The sequence below is a fragment of the Thrips palmi genome, unplaced genomic scaffold, assembly GCF_012932325.1.
Source record: "Thrips palmi isolate BJ-2018 unplaced genomic scaffold, TpBJ-2018v1 HiC_scaffold_6, whole genome shotgun sequence".
NCBI classification, from domain to species: Eukaryota; Metazoa; Arthropoda; class Insecta; order Thysanoptera; family Thripidae; genus Thrips; species Thrips palmi.
The window spans coordinates 1,850,269-1,870,177 of record NW_023144633.1 but is presented as its reverse complement, the minus strand read 5'-3'; the positions used below and the strand labels follow the sequence as shown (position 1 = coordinate 1,870,177).

Sequence of the window (19,909 nt, the reverse complement as noted above, 5' to 3'; positions counted from 1 at the left end):
GGAAATGCACCAAATAACAACAAAAACAAAAAACAAAGCGAATCGTGGAACACATTCGCGCGGTCAAAATCCCCGCGCGCGCTTCGCGGAGCGGATTCCTGGCGAATGCTTGGCAGTGTGCTCGCGCAAACAAAGCAAACATTAAAGCGGCCCGCGCTCTTCGCTCCAGAGCCACGGCGAGCCACGGCGAGCCACCAGCCCGCCGATCAGTGCGTTCACTCTGGTACACTCGTTCACTCACTCCAGCGCGCGGTCGGCCGGAAGCTCCGGGCCGCTCCGGGCCGCATGCCGCGGTCTGCCTCGGTCTGCCTCGCGCAATCGCACTGCAGTGCTGCGTCGCTCCGTCTCCCTCGCACTCCCGCGGGCTCACGGGCCGCGCCGCGAGTGCGACAGAGACGGAGCGACGCTGATTCCGCGCTCATCACAATGGACGCCCCGGCCGCACGGCTCACCGGTTCACCGGGCGGGGCGCCCCGCGCGGCCCGACTCGGCCAGACATTATCTCTACGGGTATTTATTGTCCTCGCAGTGTGGCGTACCGGTGTACCCGCGTTCGTCTAGTCTGGCACAGTGGGCTAGAAGACCGGTGGAGGCGGTCAAAATCTCGGACGCGTTTTGAGCTCCAGAGTCGCTTACCGAACTGTGACCTCACCGATGGATTGCTCTTCGGACGAGGAATCCATTGGTGCGGTCGCACGTTTGGTTCGAGTCCCATTTAGCGACACTGCAGCTCAAAACGCGTCTAGAGTTCTGGCCACCTGGGCCGGTCGTCGGGCCCACTGTGCCTAGCCTGGTCTAGCCTCGCGCGTGGCGTTGCGCGACAGTGACGAGGGTCCTGCAGCCTCTGCAGCGCGCCGCACCGCGCCGCACCGCGCCATACGTTTTAATAAACGTCAGGACGAACGTCCGGGCAATAGGGCGATACAGAGTGCGTGCCGCGCGCGCCATGCGATGCAAGGGCGTGCTTCAGAGGGACTCGGGGCTACAGCGAGTCCAGCCGCGCAGCCACGGGGCGTATTGGGGCGATATATCGGCCGGCCGGGCCGCACAGTGGGCCAGAAGCGCGGACGCAGATGGCGGTGAAGGTGGGGGGGCTCACACACACACACACACTCTCCCAGAGGCGTGGATTGGCTCAAGGAGAAGGTCGCCGTGGAGCAGCAGGGCACGAGGTCAAACAAAAAGCGTCGCCCGTCGTCGCAGACACTGTTAAAATAACTTTCCTCACAAAATGCATTTTTCGGCGCTCGGAGACACCCGTGGAGAGGCGGCGGCGCCGTTGCCACGTAGTACCCGCGCAGAACGGCAAGGTATAGAAAGCAAGCAGAAAAGGGAACGGAAAGTATGAATATGAAAGGAGGACAGTGATGTATTGCGAGGAGGAAGGACATAATGTGGGGCAGGAGAGGACCTCCCCCCCCCCTCCCTTCGGCCCTGCAGCCCTGCGGCCCTTCAGGGCCAGGTTGGCGCCAAGCAGCGAGGACGCCGAGGAGGACGGAGGGGAATTGCGTTTCGGAGATAAGTCCTTTTTATGCGGCGGCCCGGCCAAGGTGTCACGGCATGGCGCGGGTGCGGCGCGAACCCTGCGAATGGGGATGCCTTTCCCCTGGGAGCAAACAGTGGGCCGGTGGAGCGTTGACACGCCATTAATTGGAACCCTGAAGCGGAGCGCGAAGCGGCAGGGGCCGCGGTGAGGCCAGGGCGACAGCAGCCGGCCAGGGGTGCCGCGCCGTGCTGGAAAGACTTCCCATCGACAAACAAACAGCTTTCCATTTTTTTACGTTCACAAATTTAGGATATTTTTTCACTTATTTATTAGGAAAAAATATTGTTAACTGAAAAAAAAACACTGAAAAAAAAAACTACAATTTTTCTCTTTAATTTTTTTTTTTGCGCGGACTTGGTAGTAACCGACCGGGCGGCGATAAATGAATGTCCATCGGCTTGCGGAAGGGATTTTAACTCGGCCGCAAAAGTCGGCCCGGCCTGTCCGGATAAGGCACGGCGGGAGGGGGGTGGGGCCCTTTAAATCACTGTCCACTCTCCCCCTCCCCTCCCCTTCCGCGCGGAGACTCCGCACCACGCGAGGCTCGCGGCACGCGTCCGCGGCTTTCTGCCGTCGATCCTTGGATTTTTGAGTCTCCGGACGACGACAATGAGGTCGAAACGCGTCCGGGATTTTGGCCGCCTCCATACCGGTCTTCTGGCCCACTGTGCGGCGCGCGGATGGAGTATAACGCAACGGGCTCAGACTGGAGCAGATAGTCGAGGGAGCCCCTCCAGGCCCCGTGCCGTGCCGTGCCGTGCCGTGCCGTGCCGTGCCGTGCCATCGAACCTCGTGAATTCTTTACAAAGGGTTGCCCCGCCCCGCAGGGCAGACTAGGGCAGACTAGGGCAGACAGCCGCGCTCTCCGAATCTTATCTCTCTCCTAGAGAAGTGAAGGCGCCCCGCCCCGCCCCGCCCCGCCCCGCCCAAGCACAGCTGCGCTTTGCGGGAACCAATCGCCCGCCCCTCCGCGGAGTCCTCCAACCCGCAGGCCCCGCAGGCCACACTGCTTCAGCGCCACGCCACCCGCTACACATACAGTGCAGGCGCTCGCTAGCCGCCGCGCGCTCCGCGCCCTGGCCAATTCCGGAGCCGCCGCCACGCCCATGAGCAGACTCATTCCGAGCAGAGCGACCCGTCGGTCTGTCTCTCTCGCACCCGCACGGGTCTCGCCCTGAGTGGGAGAGAGAAAGACAGACAGACTGATTCCGCAGCGTTAATCATCGGCCTTCATTCTCTTCGCCCCGATGTTGGATATGACCTTCTCCCTCCCCGTTCCCCCGGGGCCTGGAGAGTCTGGAAGGCCTTGGCAGCGCTGGAAAGGTCACGCGCGAGTGGGAGGGGGAGGGAAGCAGCGCTGCGTAGCTCGCGTCAGCCGCGGCGCCCCTCAAACCTCGCCGTCGCCCGTCAGTCTCTCGTCAACGCGGGTTCGACTCTCGGCGGCGGCGCGTCGCTTTCGCCAGTTTTTGTTTGCCTTTTTCGGTCGTCGCGCCGGATGGACGGATGGACGTGCAGACCTCTCGGTTATGCAGGTCAGGAAGCGCCGCAGACAGTCCTGGAGGAGTCCTGGAGGAGTCCTGGAGGACCTCAAGGACCGCCAGGACTTGGCATGCATGCCGGCGTGCACCTGACAGGCGGCCCGTATCGCCGCTGGAGGCGTTGGAGAGAGACGGGCAGTCGCACAGACATCGTCTCAAGGCCGCCGCCGCGCTCCACAGCCGGCACTGCGGGGACCGCCGGGGACCGCCTTGGGGAGAATAATGCCGCTCTCTCACTCACACTCACACGTGGACAAACAGCAAGCACCCCAGCCGCAGAGCACATACTGCGTGCATACACGATGTGACGGATGTGGCCCAGTGCCAATGTCTGTGTGTGTGTGTGTGTGAGTGTGTCTGCGCGCCGTAAGAGGGTTTGCGTTTCGCGCCGCTCCCTGTACACAGTCGATCCAAAACATCATTATGGTAATCTGGCTGTGAGTCACACAGGCCTGGGGGTGGTGGTGGGTGTGGGGTTGCATCGGGGTCGGTGTGGGCGGTGGGGTGGTGGGCGGTGCGGGTGGGTCCCCGCGCCTCTGCGCCGCGGCGGTGGAGGGCCACAGGCTTGGATGCTATAGGCCGCCATCCCGGTCCGCCCGGTCCGCACGCACAGTGTTGCTGCTACACTTGTGCGACCCCATCGCTCATCGCGAGGCTAATCCCTTAATAAATCATAATGTAATACGCGGTATGCAGGCGAGCGGCAGCGCGGCGGCAGCGGGATTGCGGACAATCAGGCGGACCAGTGTGGGAGAGGGACGGAGAAGGAGATAGTCATTCCACTGTGGAAGAGGAGAGCGATCCGGTTTAATGACAACGCGGTAACCACCAAATTTTTTTTCGGTGTCCGTCTTTGACCATTGTGTGTGTGAGTGTGTGTGTGTGTGTGCGCGCCGCGGCCCTGAGTGGCACTGACGTGCACTGACGGACTGCCCCGTCGGCCCACTGCGACTCCTCCGAGGGGGAGGGTCCGGGGAAGCCGCGGTGGGCGGTTTGGTGGGGTCAGGGAGCGGCCAGGGAGTGTGTTATTGGGTTAGCGCACGTGCGTGCGTGTGTGTGTGTGCGTGTGTGTGCGCGCGTGGGCGTGCTGCCATGACGTCCAGCGAGGTGGAAGCCGAAAGCAGAAGGGAGATAGGCGCGTGTTGCGAGCCACTGGACTGGAAAGCATTCATCATTATCAGAGGCCCCCCCCCCCCGCAGAGGACCACAATCCAAAACTGCTAATCTGGACTCCGGGCCGCGACTGCCGGCCGGACTCTCACCAGAAGCGGCCAAAGCCTCCATCCTTTCCGACGGCTCGGACACACAAGTCGCGCATGCACCAATAGGAATCGTCCTGGACGCGCTGTTGCAGAGCACCACGTCGAATCTACGGAAGTCCAGTCAGTCGACCTCTTTTTTCGGGCGGCGGCAGCGAGGCAGGCTGACGTCCCTGCAGATTTACTTCTTCCTCCTTGCCCTGCTTCCCTTCTATGCAGACCCCGCTCCAGGCGCGCGGGCCTGGAGGCTCCTGGAGGCTCCGGGGCTCCAAGACACTCCGCTGGAGCCAGCAGCATGCCGGAACGGAATGCCGGCGCGCTTCTCCAGCCCTGCCTAGCGGCCTAAAAACAACAACAACAACAACAACACCAGACTCCCCAGAGTTTCAGTCTCCTCAAAACGGCGCATTAAAGACAGGGTTCCTTATTTTTGAAAGGACCTTTTCCTTTTCCCCACCCCCGACGTAGACGCGGACTTTAAGCCCAACAAGAACTCGAGCGGGGAACAGACTCCACGGCACAGGTAGGGCTAACAGAATTTACAAAGACAAAGTGGAGAGCTCCCCTGCGCGTACGACTCTCCCTCACACAGTCACACACAGTCGCACACACACACACACACACACACACACACACACACACACACACGACAACTAAGCAAACGGGGATCCGGAAGCCCCTCTAATATTTCATGACGGGCAAAAAGGGACCGGTCCGCACTGCGCACACGGCGCCCCGCGCGTCCCGGGGAAGGCCAACAAGACCGTGCGCTACCCCGCACAGCGCCGCACAGCGCCGCCCCGCCGCTACACTGCCCTCGCCGGCGATTGGCTGGAGGGGGGGGGAGGGGGCTGCGACGGCGCGCGCGATCTCGCAGGCCGTGTCGGCGCGGCACACTGGTGCCGAGAGTCGTCGCTCTGTCTCTCTCGCACCTGTGCGGGACGCCGCGCGAGTGCGAGAGAGACAGAGCGACGACTCTCGGTCTGCGGCAGCAGCGCGCAGCACCCCCGCAGGAACATCACGTTAACAGTGGGGCGGCGCGCGGCACGCTCGGCTCCAGTCTGGCCGCCCCGGCCGCAACGAACGACGCCAGCCCCATGGCCCGACCCAACCCCACCCCGCCCCGCCCCGCGGCGCGGAGAGTCACGTATTTGCGCTCGCCACTGCGAATTTTCCGGTCGTCGGGCGGGGCGGGGCGGGGCGGGGCGGGGCGCGCTGTGTGCCGAGGCCCAACGCGGACCTCATCGTTACCCCCGCACGCCTGGCTCCGGGGCCGGATTCACCGATCCCTTGCCGCTCCGTCTCTCTCGCACTCACGGGGCGTACCGCGGTACCGCACACGGGTGCGAGAGAGACAGAGAGCGCGCCCTTCGGAAACGGCCGCCGCATCGCGATATAGAGCAGTGTGTGAATGGGGCGGCGAAGTCACGCCACGACACTGTCACCCCACAGGACACTAAAAACAAAAGTGGGAAACATTTGATAACGGTATAAAAAATCCAAAATGCGCTGCAGTGTGGAAATAATGCACCAGTGCCGACCTTCCCCCTCTCTCAGTGTCTCTCTCTCTCTCTCTCTCTCTCTCTCTCTCTCTCTCTGTCTCTCTCTCTCTCTCTCCTTGACCCACTTTGTTTTTCTCCACCACCGCACTACTCTCTTGGCAGCCCTCTCCGTCGCTCGGGGCCGCGCGAGACCGCCGAGCGTCAAAACAGAGTCGCCGAATGAAAACAACAGAAAACGGCATAAAAACGGAAAAAGAGAGAAAACGGAGAGAGAGAAAAAAAGGGGGCGGGGTGCAAGGAAAGGCGGCACTAGCGGGAAAGGGAAAAACCACAGCGAGTGGAGGGACCGCTTTCATGAAGGGGCAAAGTAGGGGCGGTGCAGTCAACAAAACAGGCGGACAGGGGCGGCCCGAGGGGAGGGGGGGGGGGGGTCGAAGGCACGCGCAACAGCGTCCAAGTGGGAAACGTCTGAGAGCCGAGGAATGTGCGGTTAGGTCCAACCGTGTCCGAGAGAGAGAGAGAGAGAGAGAGAGAGAGAGAGAGAGAGAGAGAGAGAGAGAGAGAGAGAGAGAGAGAGAGAGAGAGAGAGAGAGAGAGAGACAGTTTCACGACCCTAGTCCGGAAATACTACGAGTTGACTCCAGACGCCCGGCTGGCCGCGCTGCAAGGGGGGAAAAGGGGGGAGGGGGTCGGCAGCGCGATCTAGATAATAAGGGACCCCCCCCTTCCCACACACACACACACACACACAGAGGCAAGACTCACCCACACCACGGCCTTTTGTGATGCCAACTACCCCTCAACGCCGCGCGCTGCTTTTCGCTTGGAAATCCGCCAAAAAGTCGGAGCGGAGACGGCGGGGCGGGGCGGGGAAGGGCGTTCAAGAAGCGACCTACGACGGGCACACAATTCTGTTTTTGGCAAGGCCAAGGAATATTGCGAGAGGGGCCGCGGGGCGGGGAGGCCGGTGGTTCAGGTGGAGGGCCGACTTAACGATGATTTAGAAAGGATTCGTGCGGGGAGGCCAGGGACGTGGCGTCGTCCGCTGGGAGGGAGGGAGAGGGAGGGAGGGAGAGGGAGAGAGAGGGAGGGAGAGGGAGAGAGAGAGGAGAGAGAGAGAGAGAGAGAGAGAGAGAGAGAGAGAGAGAGAGAGGGCGTAAGTCCGCTAAGCCGACGAGCCGCAGCGACAGACTCATTCCAAGAGTCGTGTTCGCCTATCTGTCTCTCTCGCACTCGCTGCGGAGGTCTGAATCAGCCGACAGGAGGGCCTTCGCCTCCGCCAGCCTCCGCCAGCCCCAGCAGACAGGGACTCGATGCTCGATGCGAAAGCAGTGGCCCTGGACGGAGTGCCATCCACTGGTCGCGATGGCCGATAAGGCCGCTGCCAAGGACCCGGCTGGAGGGCGGGGCGCGGCGGGGCGCGGCGGGGCGTACCTCTGTTTGCCCTTCTTCCCAGCTTCCACTCGGATGGTCCTTGGTCGTCCTTGGCCCTTCGCTCCGAGTGTGTAACAGCCAATCCTGGAGGACAAAGCGGCGACGCGAGCGCTTCTCTCCCTCCGTCAGTCAGTCCGTCTCGCTCGCACTCGCAGTGCCCGCGCGAACGGCGCGAACGGGCGGCGACTCTTGCAGGCATCTGTCTCTCTCGCTCCCCCGTGTCCTCCGGGCACTCCGCCAGAGTAGCAGAGGCTACCAGAGTTGCGCCGTTCCATAACGGCCACAGCCCTGCATATTGTGTGTGTGTGTGCGTGTGTGTGTGCGCTGCATGAGGAAGTACGGTGTAGGCACGTGTCAGTGAGTGTGAGCGTGGCACCACAGTGCACCGGTCCGGCGGACATTGCAATTAATAGCCAGGGGCTGGTCGCGCAGCGGCAGCGCTTCAAACCAGGATCGATGGCACATCACACACACACACACACACACACACACGCACGTAGCTGTCAAACGACCAGAGAGACACACACACTGGCCGAGGGCAAAACGGGACCAAAGGGCCGCTACTCTGGCCTCGCAGTGAGGGCTGCATGCAGCAGGGCTTGAAGGGCCTGGCCTCGCCCGGCTTGACGTGTCGGGACGCAGGGCACGGAATCATCAAGGAGGGGAGGGGTTGTTGTGGGTTTGTTTGGGGTTGTTGTTGCGCGGCTTGCGCAGCTTGCGCAGCGAGTTGGGGGAGGGGAGTGCGAGGCTGTTAGGCAGGTACGACCCCCACCACCCCACTGCCACGGGCCCGCAGGCCACCGTCACCACAGCGCAATACATTACCCTTCCGTCCCGGCGTCCCGGAGTCCCAGGGGCACCAGAGATCACCGGGGGCGGCCGAGGCCGGCGAGGCCATCCAAGGTCACGCCTTTGGGGTCACAAGCCATGAGGCCATAGGTCAGGGGAGAGCCAGGCATAGCGCTCTCTGGCGGGGCTGGCAGGCAGCTTCACATGCAAAGCTGGGCCGGAGTGCAATCCTGGAGAGTGGGTCGGCGGCGCCGCGCCCAGCGCCATCAGTCGCCAAGCATCAAGCTCGCCTTTATCTTCGCGGTTTGGAGAACCCGACCCGGAGAACCCGACCCGGAGAACCCGGAGCACTGAGCGAGACAGGCGCTCAAATCAGCCCGTTACTAAACGCGCTGTCCACTGACTAGTACACTGTTTTCCTCTTGCCCCACGAGCAGGCGCATGGTGGACAGGCAGGGCCGTCCACGACGCCCACCATCGAACGACAACGCGGCCTTCCCCAAAAATTACGATTTATCGCCTCTAGAGGCCCGAAGGCCTGGAGGCCCGAAGGCCTGGAGGCCCGAAGGCCTGGAGGCCCGAAGGCCTGGAGCCTCCAGCCTGGACGGGCCGCCCGGAAGCCGCCTGGAAGTGGCTGGCGGCTGGACCGGCTGGCGGGTGTCAGCGCGCTCAGTCAGGCGAGGTATCTCAAACGGCAGGCGCTCCCCCTGCCCCTCCCTCCCCCACAGATCCTTGTAACGTTTGCCGGGCAAATCCGGTGGCCGCAGAGCCCTGGCCATGTTTGCGCAAGGCCGGGCTGGAGCGGCTGGAGGGGGGGGGGGACTTTGGCGCGAGAAAACAGACACTCCGTTCTCGGGGTGCTCTGGGACCCATCAACCCTTTCGGCAAGAACCGTGTTTTGGTTAGTCCGTTGCGAATTTCACTGTTATTGTTTTACGGTTGAGGCCTCATTCGGCCACTGCCGCACAGTGTGCCAGTGGAGCGATACACCAGAAGCCATCCCCCTCCCTCTCTACCTCCGCGGACAAGGCGACGTGAGGAAGGGAGAAAGAAGTTTGTTTCCTCAACGGCAAAATTATGGGGTTCCGTTCGATGATCTGTCAAACGGCCTTGATGTATTGCCTGGAGCCGTATCCTGCTTTATACGCATAAGAAAAGTAAGTTGGGGGAGGGAGGGGGGTGCTACATGCACGCCGCCACTCACAGTCGCAAAACACACTTGGAGTGGTTCTCTCGCGCGGGTCGGGTCGCCCCCCGCCCAAAATTCAATAGCCTTCGCTCCTCGAGAACAGCATATCGACAGTACAAAAGAGGCGAAAAAAGGGCAACAACAACAAAAGCTGTTCGATCCGTCCTTGCTCCGCGAGTGCGCGGAAATAAGCTCATGTAGATCTGCACTTTCCCAAGTCGGTTTACTTTTTTTTAAAAAGTGGATGAAAACAGTCGCAACATGCCATGACGTCATACACCGCGAGGGGGCGGGCCTGGTGCCCCACCGAGTGTGGGACCGGCCGCCTGCCTTGCCAGTGCGACAGCCCCAGCCCGCTTCATGTGTGCTTTCTCCCACGGTGCCTAACTCAAGTTTCGACCTCCAGAGTGAAACTCGTCCTTTCGCCAGCCCTTCGGACACGCGCCCAGCCCAGGACAGCCCAGGGCAGCCCAGGGTTCACGGTTCGGCGGCCTATGTCACTCACTCCGACAACAACAACGCACCTCAAACACAAAAACACTGAAAATCTACCGGCGTGACTTCGTGCCGCTGCTGGGGCGTGAATAAAGTGTCAGGCCATTAAACGGCATGACAAGAAATTCACGCCAAAAATCGGCGTGACTCAAAAATTCACGACAATTTTTGGTGTGAATTTCTTGTCATGCCGCTTTTTGGCGTGACTTGCCTCAGAAAACGCGTTGTCAATCACGCCAAATGAGGGCGTGACTCACATGTCACGCCGTTTTTCGGCGTGAATTTCGTGTCACGCCAATTTTTGGCGTGACTTTTTGTCACGCCATAATTTGGCCATGTGTCCGACCATTACGTTTTCAGTGAAGGCAGCCGGAGTTAAGTTCGGATCCAGGCAGGACGACACAGGGCACCCTAGGGCCGCGCCAGGGCATTGCAAAACCGTGACGTCTGCATTCGTGACACGCGGTTCTTTTTTCCGCCGCGTGGCTGCGATGCTGCGACCGACCCGGCCCACAGTGCAGTAGTAGCGGCTCGCGACACATCGTAAAGGAGACGGGGGGCACGACGCGGAGGCCGTGGATGTGGGGCGAGGTTCTCCAGCGGGGTGACGACGGACGGGGTAAGGCTCCAGGGCTCCACGGGGGCACTGGCGGGGCAGCGCGGGGCGGCGCCAGCGTGCTCAAGTGGGAGCGGAAGACTTGGCGCCTGTTTACTTTAAATTTGCATGCATTCTGCCCCTCCGTCCTTCGCCCTTCGTTGTGACAGCGGCCCGGCCTAGGGCTGCTGGGACTCCTAGGGCTGCTGGGACTCCTAGGGCTGCTGGGACTCCTAGGGCTGCTGGGACTCCTAGGGCTGCTGGGACTCCTAGGGCTGCTAGGACTCCTAGGGCTGCTGGGACTCCTAGGGCTGCTAGGACTCCTAGGGCCCAGCAGCCGGGGAAGCCAGTCGCACTGGAATAGTTGCGCGACGGGGGCACGCGCCACAACAACAAGTTTCGAGCGAGAATAAATACACCGCGAAGTATCCGAAAGCCGTGCGACGCTACCGCCGTCTCGCTGCACAAACTCCGGCCAGCTCATCTGGAGCGGACTCGACACAAAGTAGAGAGCCAGCGGCGCAGGCACACATCTTTCGCTTGTTGATGTTTCCGTCTATATCGAATCGTGCTCGGGGGAGACACATGAGGCCGGGTCCGCCTGATGCCGGGCATCCATCATACCGCGTGGCGGAGGGAGGGTACACTGTCAATCCCGCTTCAATTCTCGCCGCTGTGATTGGCGCTCGTCGAATCGCGCCGATGTCCTTGTTGTTTCTGTTTTGTTGCTGTTGTTTTTGTTCGTGCGGGGCAGCGGTGCCGAAACAGGACCGAAACAGAGCAGCTCGTTACCGACGGCCGAAGGGCGCCGACGGGGCAGGGCGTTGCGAAGAAGGCGCAGAGTCCGCCGTGCGAACCCCCGCCAAGTTGCGCACCAAGGCGCCGACAACAACAACAACAACAACAACAACACATGCGGGCACCACGCCGCCACCACCGCCAACGTGTCTCCGGCAAACTTTCACACGGACGGGGAAGGATATTGGAGCACAACGTCGTGGTGCAGCTTTACTTCTTCTGCCGATCGACAACGACAGGCTGTCGGACGAGGACAGACAGACAGACAGACAGACAGACAGACAGACAGACAGACAGACAGACAGACAGACAGACAGACAACGAAGACTCTGGCCGGCTCGTCCCGAGGCTCAAAGGCACCCGAAGGCAGAAAAGCCCCTGCACTGGTGGCGGTAGGCAACCCGCGCGCTTCCCTGCGGTCCGCGCGGCCTAGCCTGCCCCTTGCCGTCGGCGTGGAGTATCGCCGCGACGCGCGGCACCGCCCTGCCGATACCCCCCGCGCCCCGCCGGGTCAAGGAGGCCCCCGCGGCGTGACGCGGCGGTACGGTGCGGGATGACTTACCGCCAGCACCGCCGGCATGACGGGCACGTAGCCGCCTCTTGTTTTACAGCCTTTTGTCGACGGCGACGGCCTCCTCGGAGGGCAGCAGCAGCGCGGCGGCAGCGAACCTCCCCCCCCCCTCCACTCCGGGGCGACATGAATCCACACTCCCGCCGCCACCGTAAAAAGCTTGGCGGGTCGCCGATAAATGCGCGGGTGATTCAAAATGCCAGTCTGGCGGAGTGAGAGGCAGAGCCCGCGAGGCTAAGGATGTGGATCGAGTATCGTCCGCGGCGGTTCGTTGAGGCTCCAGAGGCCAAGCCGCCGCCAGGGGCCCTCCAGGTAACCTCCAGGGGCCCTCCAGGGGCCCTCCAGGAGCCCTCCAGGGGCCCTCCAGGGGCGCTCCAGGCCTCCAGGCCGCGACGATCACTAATTCAGCGGCAGGCCAGCAGGCAGCGCGGCGCGGCGGCAGCGCTGAAGCATATCGTTCTGGATGGAATCCACAGCTCGCTCCGACTCGGGTGAATAATGCAACAGGATCCCCTTGCAGTGCGCGCACACACATACACGTGTTAGCGTGGCGAAGAAGCGGCAGCTTTGCGGGAGCGCTGCGAAAGGTCACACGCTCGCCGCCCCCGCCGCCTTCATGGCATGACCGCCGCGGGGTCACGCACTCCCTGGAGCACGCCAAGAAGGCCAAGGGCCCGAATACCTGCAGCACCGACATCGACGATGCCCTGCTTCTGGTCTGAAAATCCATCGCGGGAAGGAAGTTCCCTCCAGCTCGGTGTCCCCGGGTTCTCCAGGGCTTCTGGCTCCAGGATAGCCTCCAGGCAGTAATTGGCTCCAAGACGCCCCTCTCTTAAGGTCCTCTGTCACCCAATACATCAAGCTCCAGCTCCCGTCATCGGGCAAAAACAGCCGCTCGCGGCGGGGCCGTGCTGCTGCCCAGGCCGTGGCGAGGCTCAACGACGAAGACAACACCAGCAACAACAACAAGAACACCAACAACAAGACCAACGACAAGAACGGAGACGTGACGGGACGCGGCGAGGCTGACAAACCTCGCGCCGCCGAACATGTGTGGTTCGCGGCCGATGAGAGACAAGGACGGTGAGCGCACAGAGGAACGGAAAAAAAAGAGAGAGAGAGAGGGACAGAAAAAATACTAGAGCGGAACAAGAAAAAAGGGCAAATTCTCACACACCTCGACCGAGCGAAGGGACCGAACCGAAGGGCAGCCACTCCAATTTTCCCTCCCTTCTTACTAAAAATAGAAAGTTTGACAAAGCACCTGCACGCCCCGCGCCCCGCCACTCCTCCCACCCCCCACCCCCCCGCAAAGGGCTTCCCAGCCAGCCGAAGCCAGCCCGGAGCCCTTTCAGCGGCCGCGACTCTTAAAAACATACAAGAGCTAAAAATGAAATTTAAAATTAAAATAATAAAAATCGTTGAAAAGAAGGTGCAGCGCTTTTTTTGGGGGGTGGGGGGATTTTTTGGGTTGTCCAGGCCGCAGGAAAACTCCCATGTGAACGCCCCCCCCCCCAGAACACGGCGAGCGCGGGTTCCACCGGCGATTTCCGGTGGAAACGGTGCGCTAAAATTGAACCGGACGCCGGCCTTCCCCCACCCCTCCCCCTTCCCCGGCCGCACTTGGCGTGGCAGCCAGCCGCAGCGCACAGCACACGCCCCTTTCTATTTTGCACTAATTGTGCGTTATGGCGTTTCTGTAGCCCTGTATCCACTTCCGGGTGCCGTGCCGCGCCGCGCCGGCCATACAGAGCGCGGAACATAGCGCTGCAGGCCGGCAGCGCGGCAACTTCCAACAATGGCCTTTCCCCAACTTAGTCGCCAAAGTCCTCGTGCCTCCCCGGCCGCCCCGCCGGCCTCCCCGGCCTCCTCAGTGAGTCCTCACGGGTAATGGCCGTGATGCGGAGATAACGCAAAACACGGCCTCGGCTCACATTCCGGGTTGGGCAGGCTTCGAACGCCAGTGGGACTCCGGGACGCTGCAATGAGCCCGCACTTCTTAGGGTAGGTGGGTTGGGGTCGGGTAGGCGTCGGGTCGGGTCGGCTTCGGGTCGGCTTCGGGTCGGCTTCGGGTGGGGTTCGGGTAGGCTTCGGGTCGGCTTCGGGCGGGGTTCAGGTCGGCTTGGTGTGGGGTTCGGGTAGGCTTCGGGTGGGGTTCGGGTGGGCTTCGGGTACGCTTCGGGTAGGCTTCGGGCGGACCGAAGAAAAATGGGTGTGGGGGCAGCGGCACGGCCTCCACGGCCTCCAGGGCCACGTGGGCGCCGTGCACCAGGACCAGGACGGCCACGGGGGCGGAGGGGTACCGGGGGCGGAGAGGGAGAGAGAGGGGATGACAAAGCGGCCCGCCGTGACGGGACTGGCGTAGCTGGCGTACGGAGGGCTACGGTGGGCTCCCTCACGACCCCAACCCTTTCGAAAACGAGCCCCCCCCCCCTCCGCCACGGCAGGCAAGTGACAGCGGAAGCCCCGCCCCAAAACAAGCAGGACGGAGGGAAAAGAAGAAAGAAAGTCAACAATTTCGATTTTCTGTTCGGCACGGGCGGTGGCATAATTTCCCCCACCCCCCGCCTGATGAGTTCCAGGTGAACACCGATGAGAAATCCGACATCTGCCGAGGGGAGGGATGGGGGTAATATCGGCCGGGTCATTTGCAAGTATACTTGGATCGGAGGCTCGCCAAGTGGCGTGGATACACGACCCTGGCTGTCTCTCTCGCACCCACAGGCCCACGGGGCGGCCCGAAGGGGCGCGAGAGAGACAGGCCGAGCCTAGGCACCAGGCAGCCTGACGTGAACGGCTATGGCTGGGATAACGACCTCCAGTACGGCCAGGGTTCGAAAACTACTTCCAGCATCTTGGGCGAGGAACGGAACGGGGCGGCACGGAAATTGAAACGTGTCGCGGGGCAGAAAGAGAAAAGATAAAGAAAGAGGCGGAAAAAGGCTAAAAGAGTGAAAGTAGGGAGGAAAACCAAGAGGGAAAGAGAAGAAAACGGCTATCGCTTGGCGTTCGCCGCCCCCAACCTGGGCAGGCCGAGCCGGGCCGAGCCAGGCCACCTCGACATGGCCGGAGCCATTGCATGCTGGGGCCAGGCTGGGGCCAGGCTGGCTGGGGCCTCCGGGCTGGCTTGGACGGGCTCCGACAGTGCAGGGCGACGCGCCACGCCACGTCAGACGCCGACCGGTGCGGCCACTCTGCCGCGCCGAGTGCTTGGTGGCAAATTGAAACACGCCATTAGGTTAACGAGACCCACACACACGCTCGCTCGCACGGTGGCTGTTAGTTCAAGCAGTGGCCTAGCGCCACGGCCTGTCGTTCTGTCGTGCAGCGAGCAGGGCATTAGTGCGATAGGCAGGCCGGAGACACGGCCTCTGATTGGCTGGGGCAGGCAGGCTGGGGGTGGGGGTCGTCGGGCACCCCACTGGACAAGGTGAGAGTCGTCGAGGGCCTCGAAAGTTTCTTTCCCCGAGCAGGCTGCCAACTTGACTGCTAACTCCGCCGACCGGGGTCGCGGTGGTCGCCGTGCAGTCCACACGCAAAGTAGTGCGTACGCCGCTGCAAAAATCCGAAATGCGCCGAGGCACTGCCTTACCTAGACCGAGGGCGGCGACGGCCAGGTACCAGGCCCAGCGCTTCATCTTGGGCTGCCTGCGGACTCAGCGGCGATCTGCAAGCAAGGAGGAAGAAAGAAATGAAGCGACGCAGTGCATGGAGATGAAGCAATGACTGCAATTGGGGGAGGGGAATGCATGCAATTGGATAATAACAGGCATTGTCACATGGCCGGCATGTGTTCATTGCTGCCAATGCTGCTGGTCAGTCGGCATCTCTCTCTCTCTCTCCCTCTCTCTCTCTCTCTCTCTCTCTCTCTCTCTGATTAAACTCGACGGGCGCAGGGCGGGCATCCGCATTGCGAGACGGCATTCCAGTTTCTTTTTTTTCCCGTCTTCGCGCCGATAAAAAGCTCGGCGATCGTGTTTTGAAAATAGATCCGCGGCGTGGTGTAAACATAAAAATCATCGCCTCGCGGTGCAGCCGCGCAGACAAACACCATTTCCCGCACCTTCGACTTCGGGGCTTCGGGGCTTCGGGTGGGGCGTTCGGGACTTCGGGTCGGTGCATTGCGCTGCACCGCTCGGAGCTATTTTAATCATTCTCACTCCCTGTGGCACGGCACGCCACGGCACGCCACGCCACGCCACGCCCGCGGGCGAAAGAGCGCATCCCAGTCTCCGAACTGTCTGGTCTGTCCACCATCACGGCCGCTTTAAAAGTGGCCTCGGGGACGGCGGCAGGGGGAGCGGAGCACGTTACGTTGGACCCGAAGGCCGAAACCCACGGACCCACTTTAAATGATGCACACCGAACCGTAACTCTCTGGCGTCGGTCCGTCGGCCTGTCGGCCCGTCGGGGCGGCAGGGCGGGGAGACGCCCGATAGACTCGACAAATGCCGCGAGGAACACCGAGGAAGACGATGTGGCCGTCACCGGGAGGCAGCCCACCGCCCGTCGACGGCGAGGTAGGCCGCCCGCCACTCCGCCGGGTGTTAAGAGGGTAGGCAACCTTAAACCTTCAGCTCGCAGACCCTGTTTTGCCACACGTTTCATTTTGGTTAGTTTTTTTCTCGCGGCCCGTGCACCGCCCCGGGTGCCAGTTTGAGCGGCGTGTCGGGGCGTGGCGCGGCGTGGCGGTGCGACAGGTCCGCGCCACCGTCGCCGATTAAGTAGTTTGCTTGATCGACAGTCGGTTCGATTCTCTCGAACCGGGCCCGCCCCGCCCCGCCCCGCCCTGGACGTCCTGTCAGTGTAGTGTATATGGGACGGGCCGGGCTGGGCGGGGCTAGGCCGGGCAGCCCATGGAAAAGTCGCCAGGCCGCCCGGTGGCGCTTTCGTCGCTCTGTCTCTCTCGCACTCACGGGCCGCCCCTGGGCGTGCGAGAGAGACGGAGCGAGCGTGCAGCTGGACGCACCTAATCGCGTGTGTCATCGATCGTAGGGCCCTACCGGACCTTGCCGCTCCACTGTTGGGGCACGGCGACAAAGCCTTCTTTCCGAACGCCCGGTCGATACCAGCACTCTCGAACCTCAAACGTCCAATGCACTGCCAAGCCTTTGCCAAGCAGCCAATCAGGGCGCCGGGACCACGGCACTTGGTGATCCAGGGGGCCCCGGGATGCGCGGCGGGAACGCAAACAAATCAAAAACAACAACAACAATGGAGCGCAAGTTCGGCGCGTGAAGTCGTGGCGGTCGGGGGGGGGGGGGGGGGGGTTTACAAGCAGAGTCTTCATCAGATCGTAATTAATAATCCCAACTTCTCCCGCGGAACCCGCGGAACCGAAATGCACGGGAAGGGGCAACTTCGCACAAAGTGTAGCACAGCGAGCGCCGACCGGGGCACCGGGGCCGAGGGGGGCAAGGCAAAGGGGCGCCAATTGGGGGGGGGGGGCGCTCGTGATCGAGTACCCCTTCAGTCACTACCCAAGTTCCCAGACGCCTGCGCCGCCCCGCCGCGACGCGGGGGTAACGCTACACAACCCGCCGCCTTGCAAAACTACAAAGCAAGCACCTTTCAAACTTTTAGAGTGTACCGCCGCCTCGTAGAATTTTAATTTGATTTTTTTTTTTCGAAGCTTTGGTTGCGTTAGGCACGTTGTGTAGCGCAGTCGTCCAACCCACATAATCGAAATATTTCTTTTAAAAATGTCTTCGTTTTTTTATTGTTGTTTTTTTTTTTTGCTTTTTTTTTAGTTTTAAGTTGGGGGTTCCAACTAGTAGCCTTGACCCAAACCTGAATTTTTCGCTTCGGGCACGGAGTTCCAGAGCGCGTTCGGGCGAATCTACTCCACTTCACTTCGCTTCGCCACGAACCGCCAAATGACGGCGCGACATTTTGATTCATCGAACGAGCGATGAGTGCGACGCGCGGCTGAGGAGGCTCCCGGGGGAAGGCCCGGCCGCCGCCCCGACCCATCCCAGTGGAGGCGCTCCGCTGTGCCTCACCGCCCCCCGAGTGGATGTCCCCGGGACCATTCTTTCGCGTTCAACACTACACACCACTACATGCGAGATAGATTTATAAATCTCGGGCGACACGAGCGCCATCCATCATTTCAGGGGAATCCCCCCCCTCCCCCTTTTTCCCGATGCCCTTCCTAACGTCCACGTCACTGCCAGGAGGGGGGCGACCGCCGAAGCGCCCCGCCGCCGCCCCCATCCTGTCTTCGCTTTTTCCAAAGAGCTTTCATCCGGCCGCCCACACGCTGTAAAACAAGCCCAGAACAGAGCGAACGCCGTGCGAGCCTTTCAGCGCTTTCATCGACGTCGCCTCACGCGCATTTCGCTCTTTCGCATTTCCACGCCGAGGTTTGCCGTTTTCTGTGCGTCCAGCCAGGCGCGGCGCGCGCCGCTTCGTTGCCCGTGGAAGACTTGAATGTCTCTCGTTTGTCGCCGTTTGGACCCATTTCGCGGCAGGACTGCTGCCAAACCGAGGTAGAGCATCGCACTCCGTAGCAAAGGCATGGCAAAGGAAGCACCACAGAATACTGCCCCGTCGAGGAAGTACCATTTCGCGCCTTAGTTTGGACACAGTGGAAGCGCGAAGTCAGCCTAAAACACGATTTCCACACGTTTGTCACCGTTTAGACCAACTTCGCGGCAAGACCCTAAAAGAAGCCTCTCGCCGACATCGTGTCCGTCCAGGCTCGGGACTGGCCATTCACAAAGTTGGTAAAAAGTGGTCGAATCTCGGAAATTTGCTGATTTTGCTGACTTTGGGCGGTTACTGTGTCCAATCTAGTAGCCGCAAAAGGCCTCCCTCGACGCCCTAGTATTCTTAAGACCCTACTCTTTCATGCCCTGTATCGGGAAGACGTTGACCACACCGATTTTGCCTTTGACCGCAACGATTTCGGGAACAAAGTTGGTCAAAAAGTGGTCGAATCTCGGAAATTTGCTGATTTTGCTGACTTTGGGCGGCCACTGTGTCCAATCTAGTAACCGCAAAAGGCCTCCCTCGACGCCCTAGTATTCTTAAGACCCTACTCTTTCATGCCCTGTATCGGGAAGACGTTGACCACAACGATTTTGCCTTTGACCGCAACGATTTCGGGACCAAAGTTGGTCTAAAAGTGGTCGAAACTCGAAAATTTGCTGATTTTGCTGACTTTGGGTGGCCACTGTGTCCAATCTAGTAGCCGCAAAAGGCCTCCCTCGACGCCCTAGTATTCTTAAGACCCTACTCTTTCATGCCCTGTATCGGGAAGACGTTGACCACACCGATTTTGCCTTTGACCGCAACGATTTCGGGACCAAAGTTGGTCAAAAAGTGGTCGAATCTCGGAAATTTGCTGATTTTGCTGACTTTGGGCGGCCACTGTGTCCAATCTAGTAGCCGCAAAAGGCCTCCCTCGACGCCCTAGTATTCTTAAGACCCTACTCTTTCATGCCCTGTATCGGGAAGACGTTGACCACACCGATTTTGCCTTTGACCGCAACGATTTCGGGACCAAAGTTGGTCAAAAAGTGGTCGAATCTCGGAAATTTGCTGATTTTGCTGACTTTGGGCGGCCACTGTGTCCAATCTAGTAACCGCAAAAGGCCTCCCTCGACGCCCTAGTATTCTTAAGACCCTACTCTTTCATGCCCTGTATCGGGAAGGCTATTGACCGCAACTAGTTTGGGAGCGGTAGCCTCACAAAGTTGGTCATGTAGGGTAAAAACAATGATGATCGGGGGCCTTTTATGGTCTTATCCGCCGGGGCCTTTTGGGAGCCAGTCCGAGCCTGCGTCCAGCGACGCGTCCTGCAGGACATCGTCGTCGGCGTCGTCGCCGAGTGTCCCTCGGCCCTTCGGGTGGTTCTCCGGCTTTTGTGGGTCAAACAATGCCCTGCCCGATGCCTGCCGGCACGGCCACGGCGCCACGGCGGCACGGCGACGCCGGCATGCATTGTCGAGTGCAGATAGCATTCAGGGCGCTTGGCGCTACAACTATGCGAGGAAGGCGGGGCGGGGCGGGGCGGGGCGCCTCGCAGATACCAGTGTACCAGCAACCAGCGGCCACCACGCACATCGGAGTCGGCCGACCGACCGACGGAGCAGCGCGCAGCAACAAGCAGCACACCACAAAAGAGGGCCACACGCTGTCCGTCTCTCCCTCCCTCTGTGTGTCAAAGAACAGTCCAATAACGCAGGG

At 61.1% G+C, this 19,909-nt stretch overlaps 1 long non-coding RNA gene across 1 annotated transcript in view; it reads right to left on the bottom strand.

Moving 5' to 3' along the window:
- Nucleotides 1-19,909, bottom strand: part of LOC117651697 — a 61,735-nt gene that overhangs the window by 9,513 nt on the left and 32,313 nt on the right. The window contains exon 2 of the long non-coding RNA XR_004588120.1: nucleotides 15,309-15,383. This is a non-coding gene — a long non-coding RNA (uncharacterized LOC117651697). The remainder of the gene's footprint in view (nucleotides 1-15,308; nucleotides 15,384-19,909) is intronic.